The sequence below is a fragment of the Montipora foliosa genome, chromosome 3 (genome assembly GCF_036669935.1).
Source record: "Montipora foliosa isolate CH-2021 chromosome 3, ASM3666993v2, whole genome shotgun sequence".
Classification (NCBI taxonomy): Eukaryota; Metazoa; Cnidaria; class Anthozoa; order Scleractinia; family Acroporidae; genus Montipora; species Montipora foliosa.
This window is the reverse complement of record NC_090871.1, coordinates 55,051,013-55,061,084: the sequence shown is the minus strand read 5'-3', so window position 1 is coordinate 55,061,084 and position 10,072 is coordinate 55,051,013. Positions and strand designations below refer to the sequence as shown.

Below are 10,072 nucleotides of genomic sequence, written 5' to 3'. Positions count from 1 at the left end.
AGTACTACCCTGGAACGCGAAATGTTCTCTTCCGGCTGCCGTCCGCGTCTCAAAAACGCGTGTACTTAAGCTCCCTAATCCCCCAATTGTAACCTGCGATCAGGCTTTTTAGTTTCGCGTGGTACGTAATGTGGGCGAAGCTAAAAATGGGCCTGATCGCAGGTTACCCGATTAAGACCCACTAATGATCTTTGGTCATGTGCTTACTATGTTCACGTGATCGCGTAAGCATTGATTCTTGAACACAGATGATCACAGATCGATAGGAATAGAGCCAGGCGATTCATAATGTTTTATCTCGCTTTCCAGTACAGGACAAATACTACGAGACAAGGGAAACAAAAAGCTTAACTCTATTTTCCGATCCGACTCCAGCTGAAAAGGCACCTTCGTTGCCGTCATCTGCATTGATACACACCCATTGCAGGAAATCCTCCTTCACTTTTATTTTCATTTTCTTTCTGTTCGCAAATTAAGGTTGCCCGAAAGAAGAAAACATTCACTGCATTTTGTGCAAGGTAAGCTTGCTTAACTAACAAATTTCCACTTCTTAAGCGGTGTAGCGGTCCGTTTATTTCGTTGTTTTAATATGGCTTTAGAGTATTAAATGAATCTGCGTGTAAATATGTTGTTGTTCGAGATAGGCTTCCTTCACCATTGTTTCAACGAAATGTTTTCCCAAATTGAGAAATATTGCAATAAAATTCGCCTTTGTACGGAGAAAGCGGAGTTAATGGTCAAATGGAATGTAATGGCATGGATATGACTGGGCTGGAGACAGCACAACATATTAAATGAACATATTAAATCGCGAAGTACTCATCTTCTCTGACTCACAAGCTGGACATTTTGAAGTGAATAATTTTCTTGGCTTGAGAACTTGTTTATCACCAAGTGTGTGGGTTTTTCAGGGTTGTTTTGGCTTTAAATAAAAGAAATGGAGTGAGCAGAAGACAGCATTCCCACCAACTGGGACTTTCCATTTTTTATCCGCACCCCCCGATGGAAGGCATTTTTTTGAAATGTCAAGAAGGACCCTGTCGGAATCTGGATTTTCTGCTCCAGTTTAGGGGGTCGGAATCGGGAGTCTTTGTTCTATACAAAAACGGGCCTGTCGGAATCAAGCTTCAGAGTAAAAGGGGCCTGTCGGAATCTAACTTCAGAGGTGAAAGGGACCTGTCGGAATCTGATTTCAGAGCAAAGGAGACCTGTCGGAAAAATGCCTTCCATAGGGGGGTGCGGATAAAAAATAGTTTATCTACGTAGCTGAGAATTTGGGTGAGTTCATCAATGTCTTCTCGTACAACCTCTTCCGCCTTTTAAATACCATTAGCGAATCTCAATCTTGGTTTAATCATTAATTGGTTGAATGATAAACTGACTGAATTTTCACTGCAAGGTCACTGCAAAGTAAACGCACCATGAGTGCCTCAACTCATAGTGTCATGACAATCTTTGTGAACACAAACAATGGACATAAGATTAAAGTAGCTCCATTTGGAACACGTTCTGTTGGTGTCCATAACTAAAAAGGTGGAAGACTGTGAAGAGGGTCTTTCCTGTGAGGCTAGAATCTCAGACAGAATCATATAACTTCCTTGTCCATAACAAAAAGGGCTTTTTATCTTTTGTTGCATGATGTAAATCTGGATACATGCATTAGGACTCCCCATCCCCACAATGGCTTATTTTACCCATTTGCAGAGATGGGGTTGGGGGAGGGGGTATTCATGGCTCTTTCTGTAAGTTCTGGTCCACAAGTGTAAAAAACAGGGAATTAGCCTCAACTCTTTGTCCATGATTGTAGATTTAAATGGTGATGTAACTACCCTACCCTAGACATCTGTAAAGAAATATCATAGGTTGTTAAAACGCATGCTTAATCCCGAGCAGACTGACTTGTGTTTTAATGATATTGTGTTAGTTACTGATTAGTTTTTTTCTTGAATTTGAATTGAACACTTCGCCATGACATTATTATTTTTGTCTTGCAATACTGGCTGCAAACCATTTGTTATGTAAAATCCAAAATTCCATTCTTCTATAAAATCAGATTTAATACTTTGTGAAGTATGTGTACATGACCTTTCTTAAATTTTATTGAAGTATATATTTTGCTCTTGATGGCTTTCAGTAATAGTAACAGTGTCACTTATTTTTGAAGCAAAATGTTAAATTAGAATTCTGCATGTATTTATGAATTGACCATGACATCTTAATGGTGGATGCTATATTTCTTGTCTCTGCTGTAGTGATGGAATCTCTAACGGCCTATTTTTTATTTTGTTTTCTTGAAAGGAGCATTTTATCCGAAGATGTGATTTCCAGACTTTTCTGAATAATGTTATTAAAGATCAAGTTATTGCAGGTATGTACAATGAGCTTGTAAGACTTTGTAATCCCACAAATTCTGTGGTGTGCTTCCAAATGAAATTTACTGTAATTAATTTTATAGAGGACATTACATGGCCGCGCGGGGATACGAATTTTATCTTCGAGTGCTGCTAGTATCTCTCACCAGTGAGAGATACTTTCAGCATGAGAAGATAAAATTCGTATCCCCAAGAGGCCATGTAATGTTCTGTTTATTATATAGATATTGATGAAATGTCTAGATTTAAAACAACTTGTTTTCTTCATTTTGGAAATGATGAAAAAGTGGTCACCAACCGCTAAAACACGCATGTTGGGTAACATGAAACAAGATATGAAAGTTATGAAAAACAAATCATGGTAATGTCAAATTTTGCAATAAAAATGTTAATGTAGTAGAGAAGAATTATATTAAAGCACAAAAGTATCTTACAATGAAGAGAAAGCTCGCGTTTTATTGGCTAATCATGTTGGTTACCATGACAACACCTATATCCTCACATGTGAAAGATAAAAATGATATGTTCACTGCGCGCGTTGAAGATATGATTTTTTAGTAAAAGGAGAAATCCTGGTACATGTATTTCATCAATATTTATATAATAAAATGCAATACCCACTAATATCAGAAATAATATTTTAGAAGATATGAAAACTACAATTTTGGACAAAATTGTTGAGAAAATTCTTCTTTTGGACTCACTACGATCACAATTATGAAAAACAAGCTCTTGTTTTGTCCCCCATCCCCCCTGATCAATGTTGCTGCTCGAAACAAAACATGTCGAACCTGCGATTATCAACATTGATCAGGGAGGATGGGCTGCTAGGGTGCAATATTGAGGGTGCTGTGCGTAAAGGAACCCCCTTTTTAATATTCTCAACCCTTTTTGTCCAAGATTGTAGCCTTGGGAAAAATAAAAGGTACCCATAGTTTCAGATAATTTTGAAACAGCTTCATAAATATTTTTGTCACCCACCATTATAATAATTATTGTAATTATAATTAGTGCCCTGTTTTCCTGCAATCATTGCGACCCTGTGGATTTGATTTGGAAACTGTTTTTAGGAGGTGGGTGTGTGCATTTTTTAGGGGGAGAGGAGGAAGTGGGCTGGAAGTGGGTCGGATGATCATGGAGGGGAGGGGGAGGGGGTATTGGGGTCTGGATGAAAATTAATCTCCTGATTTTAGATCTCCAGAGGTTGGCATCACTGTATTCAGGCCTTCTGATAGGGTGCGATTAAAAAATGCAAATTATGCGAGTTTTTCAGGGCAGATTGTGCGATTAAAAAGGCCAATTATGCGATAAATAATGTAAATTATGCGATTTTTTTTCTCAGCAATTTTAAGCTTGTTTTATAAGGTTTCAGGTTAAGAAAAACACTTTTTTGCTGCCCTAAAGACATTTTGAACACAAAGGAACAGTAATTACGTACCTCGATCGGCATTAGTTGGGATAAATAAAAAAAATGAGGTCTTCTGCACTACCGGTGCACCACGTTAAAAGTTGAAAGGACACAGCTAAAATGCCAAATGAATGATCAAGGTGCTTGTCAACCACGAACTTCCGAAGATGGTCAATCACAATAGGGCCATACCCCCATTTATACGAGAGAAAATAAGCCGCGGGTTTCTCTGGCCGCGGCTTACAGAAGACTCGAATGTTCACCCCGTACCGTATGAATGGTACAAAATCTACGTTCACGTCTTTTTCAAGCCGCGGCTTATATTGACCTGGGAATATATATTCGTACAAATATTTCCTTTTTCGTATTTTGTACACCGTGGCTAGAGTAAACTGCGGTTTATTTTCTCTCGTATAAAAGGCCCTAATATTGCACGACCAGAAAAACATCAGTCCATCGTCCACGTGGAGCGTTTCTTGCTTGATCGTGAGCTGTGAGATTGGGCGGAAGGTGGGAACTTCCTTCTTCGTCGAAGAAAAAGCGAGCATTTTCACAACAAACTTATGCATGAATAAGTTTTTATCATTTTTCAACGAAAGAAACTACATTTTGCCGAAAAACTTACAACTTTGCTTATTTTTCACAAATCTCTTCTCTAAGAGAAGGCAACTGTGTCATTTCAGTGGTGTGTATATAAGGGCATGTTTGTGTTGCACCAATAGAAGGAGACTCGTACCAGGTCCCCGACATGAAAAATAAAGCCTTGAACCTCGAATGTTTACGAAATCGAAGGTGACAAAGGTTTTTTAGCCTTTTTCCAAGATAAATCATCTTAAAAATGGCGTATTTATGCAGGAATTTCTAAGAAACGTGTTGATTTATGTTTCATTTTATGAATTTTGCGCGTCCTTTTGTAAATTATGCGATTTTTCGTGAATTGTGCGATCGGATGCGATTTGAGGTCGATTGTGCGAAATCGCACCATCGTTTAATATCAGAAGGCCTGTGTATTTCATGCAAGGCTGGCTGCAAACCATTTCTTACGTAAAATTGAAAATTCCATTCTTGTGCACAACAGGTAGATACTCTGTGAAGTACATGGCCTTTCTTTAATTTTATATAGTTTGTTCTTTTTGGCTCTCAGGGGTATCTTTTAAAGCAATACCTTCTGAACTTTCGAATAGGCTAGTTTTGAATTGTGCAGCAACAAAAGAACATAGTCGAGGTTTAGGGGAATAATTTGCATTTTCCTTTGTTTTGAACAAAAGAAAATGCTAATTATTCCCCTGAACCTCAACTCCGTTCTTTTGTTGCTGCAAGATTCGAAACTAGCTTATTACACTGTAGATGTGCAACTTAATTTATTGTGTACATACTACTGTAGTTAATTAATTGAGCATGACATCTTAAAGGAGGATCCTTTAATTCTTGTCTCTGCTGTAGAGATAAAATCTCTCACTGCTTATTTTCGGTTTTATTTTCTTGAAAGGAGGAAACTTTTTGACGAAAGATGTGATTTTCAGACTTTTCTGAATTATAAATTAAAGAATTATTGCAGGTATGTACATAAGCATGCATGTTTATGTTAGACTTTGTAATCTACTTGAATGTATTTTAACATCACCAATATGTGTTCCTGTAAATGCCCATGTTTCAGACAATTTTGAAATGTCTTCATAAATATTTTTGTCACCATAATTTTGTCTAACTTTACAGTAATTTTACTGACTCGCTCACTGCACGAAATTGACTAAAGGTTAATATTTAAATTATTATTTAACAACTGCGTTGCTAAGTGGAGGTTGGGTGGCTGAGACATCCATTGGAAGCCAGCTCTAAGATAGAGACTGTACCCGTGGCTGGCAAAACCTGACAAACCCGCCATGAGCCCCCATGCCACCCGAGAAGACAGCCACCCATCACACTGATAAACAGTGGAAAGAAGATGGGGCAAAGGGACGGAAAAAACCGCTAAACGCTCCACCCAAAATGCTCCTTCTTCCCGCCACAACAATAAATTATAATGAATAAGCTCTACAACACAAAGAATGAGGGATCCAACGAATGCGCAAGTATACATTGTGTAACAAAACCACTGACAACATGACTGCAGTTGCTCATGTTGACTGCAGTCACTCTTGTCTCTTGTACAAAAATGTAGACTTCTTGCAGTCTCATGTTTGGTACGGGAAAGATTCTTCAAGCACAAAATTATATACAAATTTTCTTGGTCATGATGTTACAGCAACAACCCCAGATCAAGGCATCACTTCAATTTAATATCTGTATATTAATTGACCACATTTGAAACTTCAAACCTTATCAAATATGTCATCTAAAAGTTTAATTTTTTCTGTGTATAAATTTCTCTCAGAGCTTAAAATTCCGTTGATTGACTGCTTTCAACCTCCTTGAAGTTGTATTGAATGATGTCAAAAGAAGTCTGAGTTGCATTTAATGTCTGGAACTAAGAGGTGTTCCATGATCAAAGTCATTTCCAGATATCTTGACTGCTTTGAACTCCATGGAAGTGGAATTTGTTTGCCCACAGACACACTGCGGTCAAACGTCTGAGCATGCGCAATGCACTCGTACCCGGTCGCCGGCCGAGAAAATTTCCCGCGCCAAAATTTAGTTGAAACCATTGCAGAATCGGTGTCACGCGAAAAAAAAATTGAACGACAGTAATTAATTTGCTAAAGTGAAGCGAAGCATTGCAAACGGAACGTTTTCGTTTTAAGACGAGATTTTTTTGAACATCGAGCAATAAAGCGCGCCAGCGGCCAAAAATCCCATAAGAGCTTGCGCGCATCTTACTTACAGATCAGGACTTGTACCGTCGGCCATATTGTGTCGCGGTGGAAGAGCACATAGAAGTTGTGTTGAGTGCAAGCGATTAGCCAACCATTTTACACAGGTATTTCATTCAGTCAGTTCGGAAAGATCTGTAGAGCTTTGAAAAACGTTTTGAAGCGGTGAATTTATCGTATTTAGTTTAACCTTCTTGCAAGGTTATAACCAGTACGCAAATTGTTCGAAAAGATCTTTCTGCCGTAAGATTTCGAGTTCTCCGACTCTGCTAATAAGAGATCCAGTCTAGAATTAGTGTGTCAAGACTTGCTTTTGGACTATCTTGAGACTGCAAACCTAGGATGAATTCTTATTATACTTCTATTAAAATAGTGTGAACAGTTCTTTTGTCATTGCCTTGTCTGTGACCGGTGATCTGATATTCGAGTTAGAGGTAGTGGAAGCAGCTTCTGTCACTTGCGTTACGGTTCAGTGAGGTTTCCTACAGATCGTTTTCGGACTGTTGTTGTCGTTACAGCTCGGTGTACTCTATCGCTAGACCTTGCAAAAGGTAATTTTGTCCTTTTTTTTTTTTTTGAAAGGTATTGAGTATTCGTGGATAGGTTCCTTTAGAGTTGATTTTCAGCTTATCTCCCGCACACTTCTTCCGTAAAAAGATTCGTGAGACCCCCAGTGTTTAAGTGTTTCCTTTTCAGTTCCCCCTTTAAAATTACACATTAAGATTGTGTTCAGCTTAGCTTCAATTGTAAACTTTCAATTTCGATTGTTGAGTTGAATTTATCATAAAATTTGCCACAAATGTTTCATTTTCCAATTCACTAGAGTTAAGTCTAGCTTATATCAAAGTTTAAAAAAAAAGAGTTATTGAAGGTTTGATCTTTGTGAAGAATTGAAAAAAAAAAAAAAAAGAAAGAAACTAGTCCCAGCTGAGCCTCAGAGATTGTAAACAATGTCTTCATCAGTACTTACTTATAGTATATGTAATAAACCTACAAGGAAGAATCTCGTCCCATAAATGATGTTAAAGGAAAAATGTCAAGCCTGTAGGAATGCCACTATCCGCCTCTGATGTTCAGCGTCCAAATGCACAACTCCCCTGTACAAGCTAAAACATTTAAAGTCACTACCAAAGTCCACTCCAAAGTCAGTAGATGATTTGTTCCCTGAAGCTAAGAAAACTTTTTTGGAAAAAAAGTTTGGCTGTGTGGCCCTCATAAGCAGTTTAAGGTGCTGTGGTGCATGTTATGTAAGGTTGCACAGGCTGTCACCCAGTGTAAACAAAAGTGTTCCACAGCCCCTGTCTGCAAACAATTCTATTCAAAATCAAGTTGGTTGTGCCCCAGTGTCATATGAACTGACGTCAAAGCGAACTCAGCGGAGGATTTGAAACAAACTTTAAAACTGCGCAAGGTAAAAAGTGGCTGAACTTAAAACAGAAGTTGAAAACATGGGTGCCTCAAATGAACAGATCTGCCAGGAAATTCTTGAAGGCCAATTTGATGGGGTAAACTTTCCTTCTTTTAACTCACATGGTAAAATTCTACCATACATATTCTACCTCACTAGTTGGTTTTTCAGTTTATTTGGATTGGTAATGAAAAGATGAACACAATTCAAGGATCTCCCAAGCCCGCGAAACTGAAAACATGGCATACTGTCATGCTTGTATAACAGGGTAAAAGTTACTACTGGTAACCCTGCAAAATACAGTAAAGACCCACACATAAGAACCTAGAATTTTCGAGGTCAGGCTGAGCAGGTTCTAATATTTTAGGCTTTCATAATTCAGGCTGATTACATGTAGTTTCTTAATAGGTTCTTATTTCTCAGAGGAACAATCAATCAAAGAAAACATATACACAATAGACCTAATCGGCTAACTCAATGTTGTACCCAATTCAAATCTCCCGAGATTAAGATTCTTTGTGTAAATTGTATTTGCATTATAATGTACCATTCATATTTAAATGATATGGAAATGCCTGAAACAAAACGTTTTGTTCCCAAAGGGTTTGATTTGGGTACAACATTGAGTTAGCCGATTAGGTCTATAACAGGAGTTTTCTCGAGGGTGATTTTTTTGTAAAAGTACCTCTTTTTCTTTGCCAGGCTCTGCAGGTTCATATATTTTTGGGTATTTTTAAAATGCCAAATTTCAGCCTGTACTAGGTTCTTATATGTGAGTTTGTACTGTATGCATTATTCCCTAAAATAGAAAACTAATCCAGGCTATAAAGAGTACTCTTTTTGCATTCTAATAATCAGATAAGAGTCAGTAATTATTACTGACTAATTCAACGTCAGGACATTTTTCCTTTACCTTTGATAATAAAAAAATAAGATCACAATATTTTTCACCTCTATCAGTACTTTGCACGCATACTGGCTTTAGCAATGTTTTGGAAACATGATTGTAAACATGCGAACCTCACTCTCTAGGAGGTGTTTCTTACTAGAAGTAAAAAGAAAAAGGAGCAAGCCATTGTCTTCACTTCTTTCAAATTCCATTCAGGAAAAAGTGAATGCAAATGCTAACACCATGGAGGGCTTAGCTCTCAGCTACTCCAGAGAGAGGCCTGGAAGTCCCAAATGGGTTGAACTGTTGAACTGTGTGGCACAGCAATACACAAATAAGGAAATTAAGCAAATGTTCAGGTTTACTAACAGTCGAGGAGAAGAAGTATCATGCACAGACTACGAATTAACAAAAGCTAGACTTTATGGTAAGATGTATGGTCCAGGAGCAGCACTTCCGAAAATAAGACGCCAATATAGTCATAAACTTCCACCAGAAACCATTGCTTTTGTCTTAGAATTTATCCATCATCTAGACAGTGAAGAGTATTCATCTTATAAAAGTGGCCCCTGTGATGGAAAACAAAAATCATGGATAAGTGAATTATTAGGAGGAGGATATCAACCTGTTTTGTGGTTCAATTAAGCAACACAAGTCTGCCTTTTATGACAGATATACATTGTAAACAGGAATGTGAACAACTAGAGATTAGACCTATATGCTTTAGTACAATTTTTAAGGGTTTGTCTGCAGGAAATTTCAAAATAATGGCAGAGAAGGCAGGACTCTAATATTTGCACAAAACTTGGCGCGGAGTATTTCATCGTGGTAGATAAGCTGCTAACTCTTTTAGGTGAAATGCTGAGGAGCCAATGTAAACCAGACATAACTCCAGGATTAATGAGCAAAGCAAAGACGTTAACAAATAATATATGACTGTTTCCGGTACAAGAAAATTCAGAACGAACATATTTTTGGTACAGTGGTACATCTTCCAACACCATCTAACAGGACATTTCAACAGCTTTGCTCTTTCCACACGTAAGCAGTCTAACTTAAGTTTTTTGGCATCACCTTCACTTTTTTGAGCAATAAAAATTCTTGGAAATGATGTGAACTTTCCAAAAATAATGTACAAGGCAAAGAATGTTGTTGTCCAAATATGAAAAGTACAACCGTCAGGCT

General features: G+C 37.8%; 1 protein-coding gene and 1 long non-coding RNA gene across 2 annotated transcripts in view; one reads left to right on the top strand and one right to left on the bottom strand.

Annotated features, from left to right (window-relative positions):
* Nucleotides 1–238: 238 nt before the first annotated feature.
* LOC137997691 (protein NLRC3-like) overlaps nucleotides 239–10,072 on the top strand; it is a 48,750-nt gene continuing 38,916 nt past the window's right edge. The window contains exons 1-3 of the mRNA XM_068843875.1: nucleotides 239–518; nucleotides 2,299–2,368; nucleotides 5,270–5,338. The gene's annotated coding sequence lies outside the window, so the exon portion shown is untranslated. The remainder of the gene's footprint in view (nucleotides 519–2,298; nucleotides 2,369–5,269; nucleotides 5,339–10,072) is intronic.
* Nucleotides 8,762–10,072, bottom strand: part of LOC137995017 (uncharacterized) — a 2,259-nt gene continuing 948 nt past the window's right edge. Inside the window, exon 2 of the long non-coding RNA XR_011122245.1 lies at nucleotides 8,762–9,456. This is a non-coding gene — a long non-coding RNA (uncharacterized lncRNA). The remainder of the gene's footprint in view (nucleotides 9,457–10,072) is intronic.